Source organism: Crinia signifera, chromosome 4, assembly GCF_055691185.1.
Source record: "Crinia signifera chromosome 4, ASM5569118v1, whole genome shotgun sequence".
Taxonomy (NCBI): domain Eukaryota; kingdom Metazoa; phylum Chordata; class Amphibia; order Anura; family Myobatrachidae; genus Crinia; species Crinia signifera.
The window spans coordinates 241727117-241751997 of record NC_139220.1 but is presented as its reverse complement, the minus strand read 5'-3'; the positions used below and the strand labels follow the sequence as shown (position 1 = coordinate 241751997).

At 42.3% G+C, this 24881-nt stretch overlaps 1 protein-coding gene across 1 annotated transcript in view; it reads right to left on the bottom strand.

Annotated features, from left to right (window-relative positions):
• Window positions 1–12907, bottom strand: part of ANPEP (alanyl aminopeptidase, membrane) — a 64918-nt gene extending 52011 nt beyond the window's left edge. The window contains exon 1 of the mRNA XM_083184151.1: window positions 12188–12907. The gene's annotated coding sequence lies outside the window, so the exon portion shown is untranslated. The remainder of the gene's footprint in view (window positions 1–12187) is intronic.
• Window positions 12908–24881: the final 11974 nt, after the last annotated feature.

Sequence of the window (24881 nt, the reverse complement as noted above, 5' to 3'; positions counted from 1 at the left end):
CAAATAATTTTTCCCCTGTTCGCAAATATAAGTCAGTCTTGTGCCGTCTGGGTTCGAGAACAGAGCAGGCGTCTGATGTCCTGTGACGTCAGTCGCCCACCCCCGGCAGGCAGCTGCCTGCATTCGCATGGGGATGCCCAGCATTTTCCTGGGCACAACCAGCGTTTTTGTGGGTACACCCAGGAAACGCTGGGCATCCCCATGCGAACGCCCCCTGCCCGCCTCCATCCCTCCAAAGGCGTCTGCACACCAGCCCTGCACATGCCCATATTCGAATATGCGCATGCTCAGAGTGCAATCATCGGTCCCCTGGGTGAATACTCCGGGGACCGAACAGATCAGAAAATTAGGCAATATATGTAATCTAGTCCAAAACGTACATGCTGCACATAGTTTTTGTGCTGTGCGACGTAATGTGCGCGGGAGTGCGCATTGCATCGCACAGACAAAACGCACCATGTATGGGCACCTTAATACTTTGGAACATATGGAAAGACAGTGATAGAGGTCTGAGGCTTATTTACACTAGATAGCCACATGTTACTGCAGACACTACACGTAACAGCTGGAAACTACATACAGAATTGGTAAACACTAGATTTATGCATTGAACGTGATATCTATCTATCTATCTATCTATTTCTCTTTGTATTTATCTACCTAGCTATAATCCATCTCTCTTTGTATCTATCTATCTATCTATCTATCTATATCTATCTATCTATCTATCTATCCATCTATCTAATTCTCTTTGTAAATATATATCTAGCTATAATCTATCTATCTATCTATCTATCTATCTATCTATCTATCTATCTATCTATCTATCTATCTATCTAATGTGCTAATCTACACAGCTTTAAAAACAATCTATCAAACCTCTTTAAGTGAAATAAAAATATTATGTGTATAATAATGAAAATAACAATAACAACAGTATATGAATTACTTAGTATTATATCGTTTTACAATCTCATTTTAGGAAGCAGAGAAGCTGTAAGGGAGAAACATTTGCTGTTTCCTTATAGTTTTTCTGTTTGATATTTCATTACAAGGTTGGCAGCAGGCTTTTCAGAAGGAATAAGATAATATAATATAATAATATAACTAATATAATACTAAATACTATAATACAGTATAATAGGTCTCCTTACCTTGGAGATGTCAGCACACTGGTACTGAACTTTTGCCAGTATCAGAGCCTCTCTTCACCTGCATTTCTCTGCTTCAATGTTTGCTACACCCATTATTGCATAATTCGGGCAGTGAGAGTTACTTTCACAAATATTTGCACAGCAATTATCATGGTTATCATGGTTTTTGGTAAATCTTTTTTCAGCATCCAGCTCTATTATCTTATTAATACCCCTTTTACACCAAAATCCCTGGTTGGACCCTGGTCTTTGAACATGGGAGTTTCCAGGGTTGGACCCAGCTTTCTACCCCATTTACACAGCAATGTGACCCAGGTCGGACCCAGGTCTGCGCCGTTTACACTGAACCTGGGTCAGCCCTGCTTTTCCCTATGGATGACATTAAAAATGTCCATTTTAGGACTGATAAACTGCCAGCCAACCTTCCTATAATGATTTAAAATAAAAATGTAAAAGACATGACAAGTTAGCATTGAAAAATGTTGGTTTGTTTATTTTGTAAAATATTTTTCAAAAAGTTGTACTCAGTGCTCAAGCACACATAGCGGTATAAAAGTGCAGCATCACCCATGTGCTCTCCCCTTCCCCTGCAGCAGCAGACCGAATCTCCCATGTGATCCCCCCAGCACCCCCCCCCCCCCCCCAAAAAAAATAACATAAATGATACTGCATCCAATTATGATTTCTGTGTGCCCTGCCCGTATCCTTATTTTATATAAAAGAATTAACAGGAACTCTAATGAGAAAATATCTGAATGTACGTTATTCACGTCAAATTGTATGTGCTCCACATAAGGGACCTTATTCAGGTTGATTTGTACGGACCCCTTGTTCGCAAGGGGTACGATGTTTTGCATCTGCACATGCGCTGGGTAATTTCTGCGCATGGGCAGATGCAGGGTGCGTGCGCCCACGGCGAACAACCCATCTTTGTGACGGGAGGGCGAGGGGGGGGGCATTAGCATATGCCCCACCTGGGCGTTTTCATGCAAATGGATAGGTGACACAGGTGAAGTCACTGGATGTCAGCTGCCCGCCCACTTTTCCTTTTAGATCTGCATGCATGTTCCACATCTTTCGATGGTTGGCGACTATGGAATGATGTGGGTGTTACCCCCCAGGTTACAAATGGATGTTTATGTAAAACATCCATTCGCATCCAGCTTGTGTGAGCACATGCTGCGAATAGGTGGCAGCCAGGCCACCATTCGCAAATATGGGGTTTGGTGGACTCGCAAGGCTGCAAATTCTCAGCCTTGCGAATCAACCAAAATACTATGGTAATGGTGGGTAAACTGCGCTCCCCTCTGTGGGTGTGCTTTGGCGCTGCTTCGCCTCAGGGGTGTTCCATGCCCCCTGTGGGTCATGCAAAGAACGAGAGAGGTGGGCTGAAGCGCTGCCTTGGTGTGATTTAAGTAAAGAGAGTTTGTGGTATTGAGTGTAAACAGTGTTTTATTTAGGTTAAGCGTGATACAATATTTACAGTACAACATGCAATGTGCTTAAGGGGATGATGGGAAAAGTCAGCCCCTTGAGTACCGCTGCTGAGAGCCCCTAGGGGAATCAGGGTATCAACAGATCCCCAAGGGGGCTTATGTCTCTCAGTAGGTGTGTCCTTTTTCCCGGGGCTGCTGGGGGTATACAGTCTGTGTGCGTGATGGGGATAAGCAGGGAGCGGCGTCCCGCTAACCTGCTTCTTACCCTGTCAGCCAGAATACTAGGTCTCTTCTGAAGTTGAAGGGACACATCACTAAGCTCTGACGTGTGTTCTTACTTTCTTAGTAATATCATTATTGAATATTTATAAAGTTGCAAAATAGCACACTTAACATGTAAGGTTTGTACTCCTATTAATTTTCAGGAAGGCCACATCCAAATCACATTTGATAATATATATTACGTCATTTTATAAATCATCTGTGAAAAATGATGCCTCCTGAGACTTGTTGTAAACCATGACTTTGTTCCTCTACTGAGCCCTGGATTCTGTATGCTGAAGCAGCTATTTCTAGGGCTCCTCTGTTGTGGTATTTTATAGAGCACCCACCCTAGCTGCAATCTCCATGGCTGTGGGGATAATAAAAATAACTGCATTGGGGAGCCCTGTGACTGGGGAGATGTTGTCTGGTGGTTTCCTTTCACTCTGTCTGGAAAATCAACCTTAAGAAGTTATTTTCAATGCATATTGCCGTTTTTATAGTGACATGTTCCTTTAACACTCCTGAAACAACCACTAGGCATGTGCCACAAGTCCCCCATTTTACTTAAAATGCATGATGTGGCATCATCTCTAGTATTATATAGCATTGCTATTGTTGTCAGAATTTGAGTCACTTTCTAAGGGAAGATGGATTTGGGTGCCGGACAGTTTCCAGACAGTCAGGATCCCGACAGTCATTACCCCGACGTCGGGATCCCGACAGTCAAAACCCTGGCTATTCTCCCAGTGGCGGTCCACGACCCCGATAGAGGGAGAATAGAATAGGTGGCGAGCGTAGCAAGCCACCGTGCCCGCAGCGTGGTGAGTGCAGCGAGCCCGCAAGGGGCTTTGTTGCTCTTGCCCCGCTGTCTGAGTCCGGCTAGTAGGGATCCCGACGTCGGGCTAATGACTGTCGGGATCCCGACTGTCGGGACCATATACCACACTCGCGGATTTTCCGGGCAACCAGAAACCCCCTTTGCATCTCAACCATAATGATTGTGTCTCAGATAAAAATAGTTATTTAATATGGCGCTCAGTATTGCATATAAACAAAAATGAAAAACACGCAACAGTGTCCGTTCCTATATTGCCCTGATATTGTGTTTACCAGTATTTATTGTTATCCTCAAGGGATGGTTGTATGGTGATCATCCACTAGAGGTAACAACCCCAGAGACAGGCTTGAAGTCTCAGCATGGGGGACTTTAGTCCTCATAGGTGAGAGTCTCTGTGGTCACTGGAGATGTAACCCCTAATTTACCTGGTGCGCAGTGGGGGAACCTCATGGAAAGCAAGCTGTAAGTCCAGGACTTTTTCAAAGGTGCATGCTGGGAAATAAATGTGGATATCTGGTTGCAATCAGACCTATCTGCACCACCCCTAAACACCCTCATGTGTAAGTGTCTGTCATTGCCATAAACATTTATTTTTATCTATGTTGACTTACTTCATATACATGTAAGTGTTCTGCGTGTGGCTTGGTCTGTCTGCGCATGCGTAGTAAGACCTGAGCATTCTAATGCTTAGACCCTGCTAATCCTGGAAGAGAGGAGGAGATCCGGCCAGAGGAGGCTACACACGGGCCTCCTCCTCTCTTAAAACGCCCCTGAGTCAGGCCCTGTATGTGCTGACTGTACTGCAGATGTGGAGGCCTCTGTACACCACTATTTATAAAAAAAATTAAAATATCATGGCTTCAGTGTTGAGCTTAGCCACAGAAAGGCCGCAGTCATAGCTGCACAGGACCCACTGTCCAACAGTACTCCTATAAGATTATCTACCCACATCTAGTCTAAATATAACATACATAGCCCACATTAGTTATGGCTAGGGAGCAGGTACTCTGCCAAGAAGCAACTAGAGATCATTACTAATATAAGCTAACAGTGTAGATACAGATACTGGTTTAATAATTGCTACCTTTCATTTTTTTTTTCCATTGCTCTCTATAAATATGCTTGGGCCTGAAAGAAATGCTGAATGCAACACAAGCTGTTATATTTATTATTTATTTATTAACAGTTTCTTATATAGCGCACACATATTACGCAGCGCTTTACAGAGCATAGTTATGAGCAAAAACACATACCGAATTACAGTACAAGACAGTTTAGGACACGTACATGGTAAATACGGATAGTTGCATCAGGGGACAGGACACTGAAGCAATCATCAGGGTGACAAAGGTTTATATATTCTAAGAAAGGCACATGAGGAGAGAGGGCCCTGCTCGTGAGAGCTTACATTCTAAAGGGGAGGGTTAGACAGACAAGAGTGGCACAGAAGGGGAAGAAGTGAGCATAAACAGAAGGTTAGGATGAGAGATGGTCAGGTTTTATGCAGGAGGGTGCACCAGGCACTTTATCACTTCTCCTCCTAGTGTGATCGTCTATTAACTACAGACATCAGCAGGTAGAGTCTGCTTGATATAAGTAGCAATCATGTTGTTGCTAATTCAAAACATTGGGCAGACTCGCCAGGAACTTGCTGATGCCAGCAGTTCACAGACTATTACACTAACCCCTCTGACTTTTTCAATACATAATAATTACTTTCATAATACTTTAGGTGTTTGGTTATTCCTCTCCTTCTGGTTGGATGGATAGCACAATTGCTTTTAAAGCATAATGTAGTTGCCTACGTTAGAATTCTCCCCTTTGAGATATGCCCAGAGAGTAGACTTTGCTTGACACTTTGGGAGCAGGTGAGGCTGTCAGTCGCTAGGCCCCACTCCCAAAATTGTGTGATTGGTGGATCAGCGGGAAGGGGCTAAATGATGCACGTATGCTTAATACAGTCCAATCCCCGATACAGTGCCACAATTTTCTGTAAAAATCTCCTTATCCTGCTTGCTCCAATAGGAAGCAGGTGGGATGCAGAACAATTGTCCTCTCTTCTGTGGGTGCTGGGGACTGCCCAAAAAATCATGTGTCTCCCGCAACTTGCACAGGAGTAGGCAAGTATGTTCTGAAGCTATTCCACATGTTACAACAACTTATTTTATTTCATTTTACGCTGACGTTTAGTAAATCTGGAGTTTCTATCTTCGGAAGGTTAAAAACATTTGTTGGTGAGCCAATGTTCTACTCTACTCTATGCTAGGCTTGCCTTGGTTTCCCATCACGACTGTAATTAAGCAATCGATTGCAATACCAATGGAAACCATTAAAAAACCACAAGCCCCGCTTACCTACTCTCCTGGATTGGCCGAAGGCTCCTAAAAAATTCAAGCGCTGCTACCCAAGGTAGGCAAGTCAAGTCTCATTCCCAGCCATAGGTGCCGATTTATGTTTTTGCTGGTGGGTGCTCAAGCCAAAAATATAGGGGAGTGGCTTCATGGGAAAGGGGTGTGGCCACAAAATAATACTGATAAATTCCCCCACAGTGCCAAATACATAAATGCCCCCACAGTGCCAAATACATAAATGCCCCCACAGTGCAGCAATGAGGGAGGGGGAGTGCAGTGGGACACGGGCGGGTGGGCCGCTCCTGAGCAGGTGGGTGCTCATCAATTTCCATGGGTGCTCGGGCCCTCAAGTACCCACAGAATCAGCACCTATGTCCCCAGCAGGCTCTGCAAAGCAACCCCCCCTCCCCCCAACTATCCATGATAGTAGATGTTAGGGAGGCAAAGGTGAGATTTGCACTGAATTGCATCATCAGAACACCTCACTGTACATTGCTGGTAATATGGCATTGCATAATGGGGGTGGCACCTCATGTCGTTTCCCGTCCATACCTCCCAACATGACCCCTCTAGGAGGGACACAATGATCTGTTCCTGGACTTCCCTCTTAATGTTTTTTTTTTTTCATCACCTGTGTTGAACAGGTTACATTGATAAGAAAGGTGTCACCACAGGTGATGGTAATCATACAGTAAGAGGGAAGTCCAGGAGCAGAGCATTGTGTCCCTTCTGGAGAGGGCCATGTTGGGAGGTATGCAGTTACTGTTACAGTATGTCTAGTCCTGTAAACCCTGAATTGTTCTAAGAATCCAGTCATTAGATCTACAGTGTCTAGGCTGACAGTCAAAAGGTCGACAGCTATTGGTCGACAGTCAAATGGTCAACATGAAAAAGGTTGACGAAGGTCGACATGAGTTTTTCATGAGTTTTTTTTGTAAAAAAACTTACTTGTTCATACTTTACCATCAGCATGAGCATAGAGTTAGATTCTAAAAGTGTAGTGAGGCACTGTGCCCAAAGCATGGCGATCGCAGTGGTACACATACGGTGTTCATGTCAACCTATGTCGACAAAGACTCCAAAAAAAGAGAAAAACTCATGTCGTCCTTTTCCTTGGCAAGATTTTGACCATGGCGACACTTTGACCCTGTCAACGTCTTGACCACGTCAACATTTAGACTGTCAACCAATAGTTGTCGACCTTTTGACTGTAGACCTAGACACTGTAGATCTAATATACCATAACCGTTGTTCTAACATGTGACATATGTTTAGCGCTGCAAACCACTAACACCTTATAAATAAAATGTAATAATAATAATAACAATAATAATTGTTTCATACAGTATAGGAAAAGCCTGTGTTTTAGCCCTATGTATGAGTCTTTGGGGGAAATTTACTAAGCTCGAATTTGATCTTAAATATGACAGGGAATGCCGCATCGGCTGATTTAATTTTTTTTTTTTCGGCAAGCTTAGCCAAATTGGGCTGTAAAAATTAGAACTTGGTTGTATATGGCAATGAGTTCTATGGTGATTGGCTCATTTACATATGTACTGCAGAATTCGGCCAGGAATTCAGCAGTACATTGGCGAACCACAATGTACATTGGCATGCCCCGCGTGCTGGGACTTGGTGAACCACAAGCCTCAGCATGCGGGACATTAATGGGCCCACCGGGACTTGTAGTCCAACTACAGTACCAATACCCCAATAAATTACACACACAAATAATAAAGTAAACCACACACCATACATACATACATACATACATACATACTTACATACCTTGACATGTAGGTTCACTTCTCCTGTAGAACCCAACGGGTACCTGTGAAAAAAAATTAAACTTACCACCCCTCCGGCGTAGATCACGTCCTCTTCAGTCCATGTAGGCATCCAGGGGTTAAAAAAAAAACTGCACAACCCGATTCAAACAGACTGAGGAAAATCCCAGTGACTGAAACTTTTATATAAATACAGTGCTACCAGGGGCGGATTGGCCCGCCGGGAAACCAGGCCATTTCCCGGTGGGCCGGACCCAAACTCGCTAAAACCGGGTCGCCGCGCTCCCCCTGGGCTGCCTAACCAAATGGCGTCGGGAGGGCTGCTGCGCATGCGTGACAGCGCACAGCACCTCCCATGAGCCTTCTGCTGCTGATGCTGGGAACACGCGAGGGTAGGCAGATGTTCTTCATCTTCATGCACCTTCTGGAGCTCTGAGGTCGGAATGGCAGCTGGTGGACAGGCGGCGGTGGTGGTGGTAGAGGAGGCTGCAGAGACCTTACTGCTCGAGTTCCCCCTCCGCTCTGCATTTGGAGCCAGTAGGTGAGCAGTACCATTTGCTACAGTTACAAGCTGAGAAAGATTTATAGTAGCTTCCACACTAGTTTATTCATTTTCTTATTGTTTCTGGACCTATTTATATGAATTAAGAGACTCCTGCCTCTACTAAGATGCTCTGATTCATACAGATCTACAGATCACAAAAGGTATCAGTGTATGTTAGCAATGAAATTATGTTGCTTCTAAGGGCCTGGTCCAGAGAAGCAGTTGGTGTAGAAGGTGCATCTTTGGATGGAGATTGTGTACATAAATAAATGAAAGCAGCAGCACACATCTCAAATACTGCTTCTGTGACATCAGCCATCTGAGTAACCCTCAAGTGTCCCAGGATGGCTGTGTTGGTTATGCTACAGAGTTCGGGACATCTGTGCCTGAAAATGCAGACCCTGGCCTTGCCATGCCCATAAAACAGGGAACACTGGCCACCCCAGCCCCTAAAACAGATAATCTGTCAATGAGGCTATGGCTTGGGGGCACTGTGCAAGTGCGTTAGGGACCATACTCTGATGTAGCTTCTGTACCTAGCATAGGGCAGGTGCATATTTTTCTGCTGGTCCATTGATACTGTCTAAGATGCCGCAAGTGTTCTAGTCCTTGCACATTCAGACACACACTTGAACTATACTGAAAAACCTTTATTAGCAATGCATTAGCCTAAAGGTCACAGACGACTGTGGCAAAAGACATTGTGGCATGTACCTTACAAGCAGCCTCTATGTGCTTATAGAACTCCTCAGTGACTTCACCGACATTAGGCAGGTGTACAATATACTACTCGGGGCAGGGCCCGACTGGCCATCTGGCAATTCTGGCAGATGCCAGAGGGGCCGATGGCCAGGTGGGACGATTTCTTACTGCAAGGTGGAGACTCTGCCTCCTAAATGGCACACAGAGAGAGTCGCTGGACTCATGGTGGGTCCGGCGGTTCACTCTGTGCGCCGCTGGAGTCCAGGAGAGAGGGGGCATCACATGCCGCTACTCCCTTCTCTCCTGCAAGCCGGGAGAGGCAGCACGCGCATGCCCAGCACATGTGTGAGCATGCCCAATGTGTGCACGTGCATGACAAAGGTTGTGCAAGTGCACAAATGCCAGCCCAGCCCATCACTGACTCTGGGCTATCCTAATCCAGGCCCCATAATTCTAGGGGCTTCCAAGCAGAGGCGGCTGAGCCAGGGGCCACCGGCTGCCAGGGCTGGTATCTCTGAGGCTTCTTGAAAAGCAGGTAGAGAATGCTGTCCAGCTGCCCGGATTGTGAATTACATCCAATCAGAACACTAAGCAGCATTCTCTACCTGACTCCAGACAGTACATCTCTGTCAGCTTGTGGATTACTTGATGGCTGAAGCTTCACTGTATGGAAGCATGTGGAAAGGTGATGCAGGACCCTTGGAGGGGTAGGGCATACCTCCCAACTGTCCAGATTTTTGTGGGACAGTCATGACAGTCCTGAGTGGCAGTGTCCTGTGGTGATAGTGGGGCAGATGGGAGTCCACATGCATGTGCACAGCATCTAGTCCGGGAGACAGAAGAACACAGTGCCTGGCCAGCAGCTCACACAGCACTGGCCATGCCCCCACAGCGGCGAAATGGGGGCGTGACTTTGCAAGAGCAGGCATTCCCGTCAAACCACTCCACCTTTCCCAAGACCATGTCCCATTTTCGGGTTGCGTGGTTCCGATCCCCGTACACAAATCTTTGAGCTTTAGATACAGGCACATGACTACAAGTCCTACAAGTCAGGGTGGTTCCATGCAATCACATTGTCACTGCCTAGTTACCGCTCTGGAAATACACATCTGACTGAGTTCCATTGGATTTAAGACAGAGATATGCCGGGATGTTTGCAAACACTCGGCACATGCGCCTGTGTACACAGATATGTCTGACTCACAATCATCCGCAAAATATGTATTATATGTACAGCCTTAGGTGTACACATAATAACATCATATACTGTACTATAAAACATTACATTTAATTTAACACGCAATAACTGTAAGCTTGTATCTGTACATAGTTTTATACCTACAATTTTTTTCTCACCTTTATAACAACCTCTATGTCTCCTTTTCAGGGCAATACTTAAGCCGAGAACACACTGGAGCGACAGGGATTTCTACCAACATTACTGTGAGCCCAGATTCCCCGTATACACTGGAGCAATGTTAATGAAGGATGGAACGATCGCTGTTCCGTCCTTCATTAGTATGCAGTGTTGTTAGTGCTGTCGCAAGGTTTGACGTGCAGCACATCAAACGTAGCATCAGTCCGACTTTAGTTATATGAATTCACTAGAAAATTCACCGATTTCTTATAAAATCTTTTAAATAATTTGTAAATTGTTTCTGCTCCAAACATTTGGAAGGTGTAATGGATTATTTCTTACATGTAATATGAGAAAGAAAGCAAATAAAAAGAAGAATGTTGAATTTTCAGATGAGGAATATGGAACTATATATAGGTTGAGTAAACCTTGTCCAAAATTCTCAGGACCAGAAGCATTTTGGATATTTTTTCAATGAGGTATCTTGAGGACAAGACCCATGTGTGAACACGAAATGCATTTATGTTGTATAAACGCATTGAAACATAAAACAAAGTTTTGTACTATAATAAGCAATCACACATTATTGAGTGCCAGTTACATATCATGTCCCCAGTAGTGCTGTTACAGACGTCACCAGTAGTGCCAGTTAATGTCCCTAGTAGTGCTGCTACAGATGTCCCCAGTAGTTCCAGTTACTTATCATGTCCCCAGTAGTGCTGTTACAGATGTCCCCAGTAGTGCCAGTTACATATCATATCCTCAGTACTGCTGTTATAGATGTCCCCAGTAGTGCCAGTTACATATCATGTCCTCAGTACTGCTGTTATAGATGTCCCCAGTAGTGCCAGTTACTTATCATGTCCCCAGTAGTGCTGTTACAGATGTCCCCAGTAGTGCCAGTTACATATTATTTCCCCAGTAGTGCTGTTACAGATGTCCCCAGTAGTGCCAGTTACTTATCATGTCCACAGTAGTGCTGTTACAGATGTCCCCAGTAGTGTCAGTTACATATTATGTCCCCAGTAGTGCTGTTACAGATGTCCCCAGTAGTGCCAGTTACTTATCATGTCCCCAGTAGTGCTGTTACAGATGTCCCCAGTAGTGCCAGTTACATATTATGTCCCCAGTAGTGCTGTTACAGATGTCCCCAGTAGTGCCAGTTACTTATCATGTCCCCAGTAGTGTTGTTACAGATGTCCCCAGTAGTGCCAGTTACATATTATGTCCCCAGTAGTGCTGTTACAGATTTCCCCAGTAGTGCCAGTTCATGTCCCTAGTAGTGCTGTTACAGATGTCCCCAGTAGTGCCAGTTCATGTCCCCAGAAGTGCTGTTACAGATGTCCCCCAGTAGTGCCAGTTTCATATTATGTTCACAGTAGTGCTGTTACAGATGTTCCCAGTAGTGCTTTCAGCAAAATTAAAAAATTACATTCCGGAAACTATGGTTTTCAGAATAATTTGGATAACAGATATCTGGATAAGGCATACTCAACCTGTATAGAGATAAACTGTAATTATAAAAAAAAAATTGTAGTGTTTGCTATAATAATATTTTGGAAATTCTTAAATACGGGCTATGGTTTGCCATGCTCATAAGATAGAATGATCATTAACACATTGCTTTTTAAATATCCACAGACTGTGGGAATGGAGAGATAGCATTTGCGTTACCTATTCATTCCTGAGCTTAAACAGAATCCTTCATTGTACTGTGTGGGACTGGAAATATAAAACCACGAGATCTTACCCACCTTTGTCTATTTATTCCACAGAATCGCAGACATAGAGGATCCTTGCCGTCTTCCATAGGAGGTTGTGGTGCTCTGAAAAGTTTCTTTGCTCAGTGATAAAGTTATGTTCATGGGACCAGAGAGCAGAGCATCAGCATCCAGTCAGCTTTCCAGATTCTGCAGTGTAAGTTTCACACAGACACACACTAAAAAAAAATGTGTGGATGACTGATCTATTAAGCTGTGGACACACGGTGCGATTCTGGCTACCGATATTGGTTATATAGTCAAAATAAATTGAATAGAAAGTCAGTCCGAATCGCCCAGTTTTCAGCCACATTCTATGACGATTCGATGCTGATATGCGCACCCATTTCGTCAGTATCAAATAGGACAGTACACCATGCAGGCAAGTCTATCTTGACTACTGTATCTCGCCTGTAGAATGTATTTGGCCCAGGGCCAAACTGCAAGATAGTTTAAATCTAAAATACATTTAAATTGCCGTCATTCAAAATCCAATAGTCAAAATTGAATAGTCAAAATCGAATCAAACCTGATTCACACCGTGTGTCCACACCTTTACACCGAATAAGTTGTACTTCTCCTTCTCTCACTCTCACAAAATTAGAAACAGGGTAGTCAGAATTTCCCTCAACATAAATGCTAGTAACCTGACCTTCTGCCTGAACAGCACATATTCACAGTTAACCTCTTGTGTGTATCACAGGATGATGTTGCCCATTAGATCAGGCAGGAACGTGATTCATGGGATAGGAAGTGTGCAATATGCGTAACATACCACAAGCTCGTGGAAAACATCAGTGCCCTTTTTGTACCAAGTAATCCCTACTGCACATTATGTGTATTTCCTATATACATACTGTAGGTATACATACTGTAGGTATTTAAGTTGGTTGACTTGTCTTACATTTTATTGTCTGATCATTCAGTGGCTGTTAATAATATGTTAAAGCAGCTTAAAATTTATATAGCATAAACCCATCTTCTACCTCTGGCGTACATGGAGAATATGGGGTAAGTTTACAAAAACTTCTAAAAAAGAAGAGAGGTGATATTGCCGATAGCAACCAACTAGGGGGTAGATTTATTAAGCTTGGTGAAGTGATAAAGGGGGAAATTTACTAAAGGAAATTTGTAAAAAAAATAGGTGTATTTGTATCCAGAAATACACTTATTTTTTACATTTACTATCCCGAAATTACGGCAATTCGTATTCGTATTGATGTGCTATTAATACGAATATGAATTGCCGTATTTTCGGGATAGTAAATGTCAAAAATAAGGGTATTTCTGGATACAAATACACCTATTTTTAAAAAATTTCCTTTAGTAAATGTCCCCCAAAGTCTGGTTTTTATCACCGGCCAATCAGCTCATACCTGTCTTTTTTCAAACCAAGAATGTAACTTCACAGTTAGGAACTGATTGGCCGGTGATAAAAACCAGACACTTTATCACTTCACCGAGCTTAATAAATCTGCCCCTAGATTCTGTCTATTGTGTCTCAATTGCATTCTAGATATTGATGGACAGAATCTGTGATTTTCATGAGATGTTCAGTACAGAAAGAAAGCATTAATTTAGATGTTCACCCAAATAATGTCATTCTTAATATTACGTTATTGATAATTGAAATGTAATGGTTCATTATTTGGTACACTGGTCTTAATGAGATATTCACTTTAGTGGCTTATATGTATGCATTGGAGTCGCATCTCTTCCACTAAATTGGCGTAACCGGAGGGCAGTATAGAATTGGCATGTGAGTTAAGTTTAGCATGGAAGTTAATGGCAAGGAGAAGCAACTGCGGGGACTGCAGACTTGTGAGCAAGCACAAATCATCCAGATTTCAGATCAGTCTCTTGCACAAGAGGAAAAGTTCACACACACACATACAGTATGACCCGCACCAAATAATGTTTTGGGAATATATCCCTGTGGATGGATTTTTTCAAAAAAGAAGAAACTTTTTATAAATATTGTTTCTCTTGGTTTTAGGGTGCTCTCAACTGATTTAGCGTTTGACTTGTTCAGAAAAAGAAGGAAAGAAATCAGTTTTCACTGGGATGCACTCCTCATCCACATTGTCCCATGGGACATAAAAAATTAGTACATGTTCTTTATTGGTATGCAATTAAAGGTAAAAGGCCATCATTTATTATTCCATTTGGTCAATTTTATTAATTGTCTGGTGACCTGGTATAACGAGTCCCTGTGGCAGGGATATTGATAGCGAAGTATTAAAATAAAGTAATGAATATAGATAAGAAAAGAAAATAAGAAGATTAAAATCTGTAAACTGTTGTTTTAATCAGGTTTGCTCTGATAGTTTGGTGATAGCTATCAGTGGTATTGTACCAGTGAGTACTTGTATGGTCAGGGGTATATAGTCACTGAATGTGTGGGTTTATATGTATTCGCAACTATTATTGTTGCTAAAGGACACTGTTGCCTTCCGAAGTAATTATTCTACACTTGTAACAGTAGCTACTGTGCAATTCATGAGAACACTGCTATTAATTACCCCGTCAAGAATATTGCGGCTACAGAAACGGGCTACAGTACATGTGTGCCTGCTGAGTCTGTATGAATATATAATTACCGCTACGACGGTTTAATACTATTGTTTCCGCTACTGATGTAGAGATAGCGTTGCCAATGTGCATGCAGGGTATCTGTGTCAGACCATAAGGTGTGCTTTCATATATATGTGACTTTAAAACACTGATTGTGCTGGTATAGCTGGTTTTAAATATTGCGCTAGTATGGCTTAAGTCCACATATATTATTGCACCTTATAGCAAGCACTGTTTAGTGGTTATGCTTTGATGCATATATCGACAATGTGGGATGCCTGATAATACACATTCACAGTATGTCATCTATTATACATGCATCTGCAGGCTAGCTGATAAGACAGATAAAGTAGTTAGTATAATCCAATAATCCCACCGTTTGGGAGTGTTCCCGCAGTATTAATTGTGTGTTTCTGCGTATATGCTCTGCATATCACTCAAATACAGTATTTAATCATGGTAATGTTGTCTCCTATTCCATCCGAGATATTGCGGCCACAGAAGCAAGCTTAGTTAGTTAGTGCTGGCTTTCTCTGTGCGTTAAATTACCGCTATAACAGGTGGAGTTATTTACTGTAATGTGCATGTAATGAGGGATTCCCGTTTATTCATACTGCAGGTGGTTTAACATACTACTCATGCATTTTTATAGATATTAGGCCACTCAAAAACATGCAGCTTCCAAACACTGATTTGTACTGATATAGCCAGTTCTGGGTGTCTGCAATTTGAGTGGCTTAAGATAGCATATGCTCTGGTATCATGAAGCAGGCACTGGTACTTAGTTATGGCAGTAGTATACACATGGATATTTAGGGTATTTAGTACTATGTACTAGTGGGAATATACCCCCTGATTGTGAAGGCACAGTATTGCAACGGAGAATCACTACAGATCTCCGGCTGCTAACTGAGCGCACACACTGATACGCGCGGTGAGTACAAAGGGAACAGTCCCTGACAGAGACTTCTGTACTCAAGCCGGCCACCTTACCCGCATATTTAACCTGCCCTAGGTGTATATATATAACTGAGAATTGGGTGTGAAGATACACACGGACGCACCCTAAATATCCATGTGTATACTACTGCCATAACTAAGTACCAGTGCCTGCTTCATGATACCAGAGCATATGCTATCTTAAGCCACTCAAATTGCAGACACCCAGAACTGGCTATATCAGTACAAATCAGTGTTTGGAAGCTGCATGTTTTTGAGTGGCCTAATATCTATAAAAATGCATGAGTAGTATGTTAAACCACCTGCAGTATGAATAAACGGGAATCCCTCATTACATGCACATTACAGTAAATAACTCCACCTGTTATAGCGGTAATTTAACGCACAGAGAAAGCCAGCACTAACTAACTAAGCTTGCTTCTGTGGCCGCAATATCTCGGATGGAATAGGAGACAACATTACCATGATTAAATACTGTATTTGAGTGATATGCAGAGCATATACGCAGAAACACACAATTAATACTGCGGGAACACTCCCAAACGGTGGGATTATTGGATTATACTAACTACTTTATCTGTCTTATCAGCTAGCCTGCAGATGCATGTATAATAGATGACATACTGTGAATGTGTATTATCAGGCATCCCACATTGTCGATATATGCATCAAAGCATAACCACTAAACAGTGCTTGCTATAAGGTGCAATAATATATGTGGACTTAAGCCATACTAGCGCAATATTTAAAACCAGCTATACCAGCACAATCAGTGTTTTAAAGTCACATATATATGAAAGCACACCTTATGGTCTGACACAGATACCCTGCATGCACATTGGCAACGCTATCTCTACATCAGTAGCGGAAACAATAGTATTAAACCGTCGTAGCGGTAATTATATATTCATACAGACTCAGCAGGCACACATGTACTGTAGCCCGTTTCTGTAGCCGCAATATTCTTGACGGGGTAATTAATAGCAGTGTTCTCATGAATTGCACAGTAGCTACTGTTACAAGTGTAGAATAATTACTTCGGAAGGCAACAGTGTCCTTTAGCAACAATAATAGTTGCGAATACATATAAACCCACACATTCAGTGACTATATACCCCTGACCATACAAGTACTCACTGGTACAATACCACTGATAGCTATCACCAAACTATCAGAGCAAACCTGATTAAAACAACAGTTTACAGATTTTAATCTTCTTATTTTCTTTTCTTATCTATATTCATTACTTTATTTTAATACTTCGCTATCAATATCCCTGCCACAGGGACTCGTTATACCAGGTCACCAGACAATTAATAAAATTGACCAAATGGAATAATAAATGATGGCCTTTTACCTTTAATTGCATACCAATAAAGAACATGTACTAATTTTTTATGTCCCATGGGACAATGTGGATGAGGAGTGCATCCCAGTGAAAACTGATTTCTTTCCTTCTTTTTCTGAACAAGAGGAAAAGTGTAAGCGAGCATTGATAACCATGATGGCTGTGAGCAAGCAGATGGATAGGGGCAGTGCGATCACATAGATGCATACAACCAATAGATACTGGCCGATACTGGCCAATTGGGGGTGACTCGGGCAAACTCCTTCTTTAATGGACAAAACCATGTGCACTGCAGGTGGGGCTGATATAATGGGGGAAATTTACTAAAGGAAATTTGTAAAAAATAGGTGTATTTGTATCCAGAAATACACTTATTTTTGACATTTACTATCCCGAAAATACGGCAATTCTTATTCGTATTGATAGCACATCAATACGAATACGAATTGCCGTATTTTTGGGATAGTAAATGTCAAAAATAAGTGTATTTCTGGATACAAATACACCTATTTTTTTTTACAAATTTCCTTTAGTAAATTTTCCCCAACATGTGGAGAAGGTTACATTTCAGAGTTATTTTGTTTCTGTGCAGAGTAAATACTGACTGCTTTATTTTGATACTGCAATTTAGAATTCAGATTGAGCACACCCCACCCAAATCTAATTATTTCTGCACGTTACTTCTGCCCCACCTGCAGTGCACACATATTTTGCACATTAGTGAGAGATTTTGCTTTTCTGAGCCTACCTGAATTAGGCCCAATATTCAGACTTAAATACAATCGTAGGCAGCTTACTGAATTGCCCCCTAGATGCAGAATATAGCACCTCTGCAGCTTTAGTAAAATGTCCCTAAAATACAGGAAAAATAAATGAATCAAAATTATTCTGCAAGAAGACTTATCTGCCAAACCACACTGGCAGGACATGTACAGTATTTCCGTATATTCCCAATGCTAAAGTTTTAGCCAAATTCCGATCCCAATTCTACTGCTTATTCAAATCTCAGACTGGATCCTGGTTCTGGTGCACACCAGTCCAGAAGGGTTGGGATCATTTGGTCTACAGCATTATGGTCGACAGTCATTAGGTCGACACCATTAGGTCGACATGGGGAAAGGTCAACATGGGTCTAGGTCGACATGGTTCTAGGTCAAAAGGTGATTAGTTCGTAAGGTCGTTAGTTTGACAGGTCATTAATTCGACATTGTCTAGGTCGACATCCGGGTTTTCACACTTTTTTTACCTGAATGTCAACACAGTCGATATGGACACAGTTTAAAGTGCACCACATCCCCTCGTATTGCTCGCTGCGCTCGCAATGCGTCGGGCACGGTGCCTTGCTACGCTCGGCACACTATTTTATTCTCCCACCACGCCCCAGTGGATGGTAGGGCATGAAATACCGCCTGTCGGCACATGTTGGCTAAAAGAACACTGAAAAACTCCATGTCGAACTTTTGACTGTCGACCTAGACACTGTCGAACTAATGACCTTTCGACCTGTCGACCTTTTCCCATGTAGACCTAGACTCATGTCGACCTTTTCCCATGTCAACCTAATGGTGTAGACCTAATGACTGTCGACCATAATGCTGCAGACCAAATGACCGCATCCCAGTCCAGAATGACCTATTAATGTAAGTGGTGCAGAATTGCCATGCACTTTCTCCTCAGGTCACAAGTTGCTGTAATTCCCTGGGTCACACTCACCAATTATCAGTATAACTCATATCCTGGTAGTTGGGAGCACTGTGGTATATAATATAGATAATATAGATGTAGGATATATATATATATATATATATACTCAAGGTGTCAGCCTGGCACTCCCGGGGTGCTGGTGCATCTGCCGTGGGTGCCCTCTGGCAGGGGGAAATGCAGGTCTCAGCTAAGTAACAATCAGCGGCACTCCAACGGACTTCAAAACGGCAAACTTTTAATGCACAATAGTGACCAACGTTTCGGGGACAACACTCCCCTTGAAAACGGGGAGTGTTGTCCCCGAAACGTTGGTCACTATTGTGCATTAAAAGTTTGCCGTCTTGAAGTCCGTTGGAGTGCCGCTGATTGTTACTTAGCTGAGACCTATATATATATATATATATATATATATATATATATATATATATATATATATATATATATACAGGACTTTCATCGGGCTGCTCCCATCCTATGGAATGCCCTACCACGCACAATAAGACTCTCCGCTAGCCTCCAAACATTCAAGCGTTCCCTGAAAACTCACCTCTTCAGACAAGCCTATCATATTTATCATACACGCATAACCCTCTGAGGCACTTATGTATCATATAGCTTCCCTTCTGGACTTGTAACTTGGTGGGACTGCTATACTATTACTGGTGCCTGTCCTTGTGTTTCCCCCCTATATCCCTATAGATTGTAAGCTTGCAGCAGGGCCCTCCCACCTCCAATGTCTGTTGTTACCCAGTTTGTTTTATCACTGTCTACTATTGTAAAGCGCAACGGAATCTGCTGCGCTATATAAGAAACTGTAAATAAATAATTAATATATGTATTGGGATTTGCACTTCGTCACGTTATTTAGAAACAACTGGAGAAACTATTTTGTTTTGTACTTCACACTGTCTGATGCTACGAAGAGTTAAGGAACAAAGAAAAACCCTGGTAAGTTATATTTCTGTTACAGGACGCTGGGTCATTAAGGAATATTTTAGTCATTGCTCTCAATATAAACAGGTTAAGTGTTTCAAAACAATTGTGTTTCTGGCACAACTGTAATTTTTATTAGTTAGTTTACTCAATTTTAGGATTGACAGTAAACAGTCTTGTAATGAGTCCTTCGGTTTAGCTGTGAATGTCCTGAGGGATATGTTGTCATAAGACGAGCATTGTTCTTAGATGTTGCTGATGTATGAGAATGATCAGTGCGTGAGAGTTTACATAATGAGGAGCATAATTGCCAGATCTCATTCACATTACCAATTGAAAATCGCACACCAGAGAGGCCTTTTTCTGTTTTTCTGTATTTATTGGCTTTCATTGTACTGTCTAGAGTTGGAGGATAAATGTGCTAACCCTATTCCTAGCTGTTGTGGGACTAAAGGACAGTTACCAGCATACTTTTCATTATTTTCACTTATTATTTTAAAATAAATCCCACAAAAACATAATCAGATATGGACCACGAAGGGTCTTATATTGCAGTGACCTGCAGCATCTCCTATAGCTACTATCCTAAGAACATACTCCCATACTGCTGAAGTACCCAAGGTAAGGATGCCAGCTGTGCCCTCACTGTGCCGGAGCCTCTAGTTAAGTATGTCTATGGGATGATAGTCTCTATTGTTACTGTCATTTCTAGTTTCTGACCCAAGATGTTTTCCAACCATCCCTTTCAGCTCATATCCTGATATTGAACCAGTACTGTCCACCTCGATGTTTGACCTGTCTCCAACTGCTTATTGGTTTTTCTGCTGTGTAGTGAGGCTTACCTATGGCCCCAACATTTGATTTTCATGCCACAAAGTCCATCAACTCTTTATAAATGGGTCTTATTGCAGTCACACTTGAGTTTCTTCATGCAATTACACTTAAGGTGCCCATACACTGCGGTGACATATCGCCTCAGAAAAATTGCCGGTGACCCCCCCTCCCCCCTTTTGAGCTGCGCTTGGTCCTTTTGCATGCGACGTATTGCATGAGATTCCAGCCAAGCCTGCCTGGGAGCGACTTGCAGGCTCTGGTGCGATGCGCACAGGACATCCCATTGCAGTGAACCTGCTATCATTCACCTGCAATTTGGGCTCTTTTCCTGCAATTGATCGCAGTAATTGCAAGAAAAGAGCCCAAATTGCAGGTGAATTGCATAGTGTATGGGGGCCTTCAGTATTGAAAGTCCCAATGAACATGCATATTAATGCATACACTCTACGATAATCTACCTTCAGATCTACAATCCTCATCTCTTACAACCATTTGCTTAAAAGATTGCATCAGCAAATGTATTGAACAAAATGCCTGGTAGTGCTAACATACTTCCAGGCCTGCCTCACATTGGGCCTGATTTAGTTGACACAGCTGCTGATCAAAAATTTGCTAATGCCCGCAGGAGATACTGTATCTGAAGAAAGAAAGACGGATTCTGCTGGCATCACAGATCCAGGTGCTAATCCTGAGGTTACCTAGATTGGCCCTCTTGGCTCCATAGCTGAGGCTAGGAAGTCTTTGTTGAAAGATGGAGACCATGGCCTTGATACTCCCAGAAAACGAGGGGAACATGTTCCCATTTTGGGAATGCCACTCAGCACAGCGCACCCCACCACCATTGGCAGGCTGTGGCTCAGGGGGCTCTGCGTATGATGTCACAGTACTGCAATGTGTGTAATGTAAACCATATGGTTTACATACATGTCTGAATTTGGCCCCTTGTTCTATTTGGTGTGGTATAGGAGCCCGACAGTCAGCATCCCAACAGTCATTAGCCCAACGTCGGGATCCTGACTGCCCAGACTCAGACAGTGGGGGAAGAGCAACGAAGCCCCTTGCGGGCACACTGCAGGCACAGTACCTCGCTACGCTCACCACCTATTCTATTCTCCCTCTATGGGGGTCATGGACTCCCACGAGGGAGAATAGCCGGTGGCCGTCGGTTTTAACAGTCGGGTTTCCGACGTCGGTGTAATGACTGTCGGAATCCCGACTGTCTGACAGCCATCCGGCACTTGTACTATTACATCACATGAGGTTTAGGACCTTCATTACAAAAAGAGATCAGCAGACGTGACCAGTTTACTTGTGATAAAACATGATAGCAGTGGTTGTAATCACAGTCTCACAATATCTTACCAAGATATCGTTAACATTAAGATCTGCAAGACAATTGAATCAGTACTCAGCTTTTGTCTCTGTACTGTAGGTGAGTAAATACATGGATACCTGCTGTGTGCCCACACCTGTAATGATAAATGTTGTAATGCAAATGTGTGTCTCATATCCCCTGATTCAGACTGGAATACACGTCTCCACTGCCAAAACCTCGTCTAGGAGTCACGTTGTAGACAGCACACAGGAATTATACTCTATTATTGTGGACCAAGACGTGTGACACTGATGAACATGGGGAATACAGCTGCAAGGGTTCAATTTTATAGAAACTATACCAAAATTCAACCACCTGTCAATCAAAGCGGTCATAACACACTCCTTCCTCCTCCTGTTGTGGCTGTGGGCTTTAACATAATGAACACAAGGAAGTAGAACAATTTAAACATGTTTGGGAAAGAATTAAAGCTCAAATAGGTTTGAGGTTACCTAAAGGTTGAAGAATAGAGCAGACTATTTGGGCCAAGTAGTTCTTATCTGCCGTCAAATTCTATGATTCTATGTAATATATTTCCTGCCAGTGATTAGAATTACTAGGTATCTCACCATTCATTCACTAACCTGCAATTAAGTAATCTTGGTTGTAAATTCATAAATAATTACATTTTGTTAACAGTGGCAAGTATTTCTCCTTTATTAGACCTTATGTAATTATCACTGAGGGCCTTATTCTGATCTGAGCTCAGTACAGATTTGTTCCTAAAATGGGCAAAATTATGGGGCAGATGTAACCTGTGCAAAGAGAATTAAATTTGGGTGGGGTGTGCTGAAACTGAAATCTAAATTGCAGTGTAAAAATAAAGCAGCCAGTATTTACCCTGCACAAAAACAAAATAACTCACACAAACCTAACTCTCTCTGCACATGTTACATCTGCCCCACCTGCAGTGCACATGGTTTTGCCCATTTTAAGAACAAATGTGTACTGAGCTCAGATCAGAATAAGGCCCAGAGTTTTAGACACTGGTCAGTATTGGGTCTCCTGTGCACTAATGTGGTCTATATAGACGGGATCACCATCATTTACCTAATTATACATTACTAATTTTATTGAGCAGCTTGAGAAATGCCATTATGTGCAAGAGGCATTTGATGAGACCTTTGGGGGGCATGCTGGTTCCTGTAGTGCCAGAAGAAGGATTTAGGGGTAACTCCTAATAGACTGGCTCTCAACTTAAGGTGTGTACACACTTGTACAATCATGACTATATTACAATTTAGACTATCTGCATACAATATATACAATTTAGACTATCTGCATACAATATATACCATTTAGACTATCTGCATACAATTTAGACTATATAGTGCAGATCTGCACTATATAGTCTATGCAGCCAAGACTTTCTGGCTGCAATACGGGAACGCGCATCGGGATCGCATCTGGATCGCAAGGGTTAAAACCTGTGCGATCTGCATGAGATCCAGATGAGATTTTGACTATTTAGTCAAAATCTCATGCACATTGTACAAGTGTGTACACACCATTAGATATATATCTATAAGTTAGATAGTTACATAGTTACATAGTAGATAAGGTTGAATAAAAACGTGAGTCCATCGAATTCAACCTTGGTTAGTGTGTAATATCCATTTGCTAAATCCCTTATTATGCGTTGTGTATTCTGATTTATTTAAAGACATATTATGATTGTTATTTCAATTTGTACCCCTGGATGTCTTTACCCAATAGATGTTTGTCCAACCTTATTTTAAACATATTTATTGTGTCTGCCATCACCAGTTCTAGGATGTCCTTTTTATAGTGTGGGGCCCAGAATTGTACTGCGTATTCTAGATGCGGTCTAACCAATGCTTTGTACAGTGGCATAATTACATTTGAGTCCCTAGTCTAAATACCCCTTCTTATAAAGCAGGCATGTCCAAACTATGGCCCTCCAGCTGTTGTGAAATGACAAGTTCCATTATGCCTTGCCACTGTTTTGCTTCTAGGGAATGGTAAAACTGTAGCAAGGCATGCTGGGATGTGTAGTTTCACAACAACTGGAGAGCCATAGTTTGGGCATGCCTGTTTAAAGGCTAGTATCCTGCTGGCCTTATTTGTTGCTACATGACATTGATAACTACACCCCAGTTTGTTATCTATTTGGACTCCTAGATCCATTTCCAGTTCTAAAATACCCAAAGCAACCCCATTTAGATTATAACTATCACACTCCCAAAATGAAAAAAACTTTGCATTTATCCACATTGAAACTCATTTTTCAATATTTTGCCCTCTTCTAGTTTACTAAGGTCGCTCTGAAGCATGGAGACATCATTGATTGTTCTAATTACTCTGCTCAGTTCTGTGTCATCAGTAAAGATGGAAACATTGCAGAGTATACCAACCCCAATATCGTTAATAAATATGTTAAATAAAAGGGGCCCTAGCACCGACCCCTATGGCACTCTACTTAGAACTGGTATAATACTTGATACTGCACTATTTACAACCACTCTCTGTTTTCTATTCATCAACCAGTTTCCTACCCATTTACAAATCTTACCAGAAGCAGAACTCTGGGAGGCAATGGAGTCGCCGGGCTCCTGCTCCCAAGGGGGCACCTCTCCTTCTCTGCAAGTTTAAATCCATTAACTGAAAGCCATTGATATCACTTCTATGGCTGAACTTAGAAATATATATGTGTCTCTCTCTCTCTATATATTTTTATATTTTATATAAGGTTGTGTGTGTGTGTGTGTGTGTGTGTGTGTGTGTGTGTGTGTCTGGGGGGGCACTAGTATACATCTTGCCTCTGGGCAGCTGGGACGAACTTACGCCACTGAATCTTAAGGGCCCTACATACGCAGAGATGTGTGCCAGAGATACATAACGGGAGATTCAGCACAAGAGATTTCACTAATTGGCTCATTTCAGACAATGAGCCACATACAGAGAGATTTGTGTCAGAGATTCAAATTGGGAGATTCAGC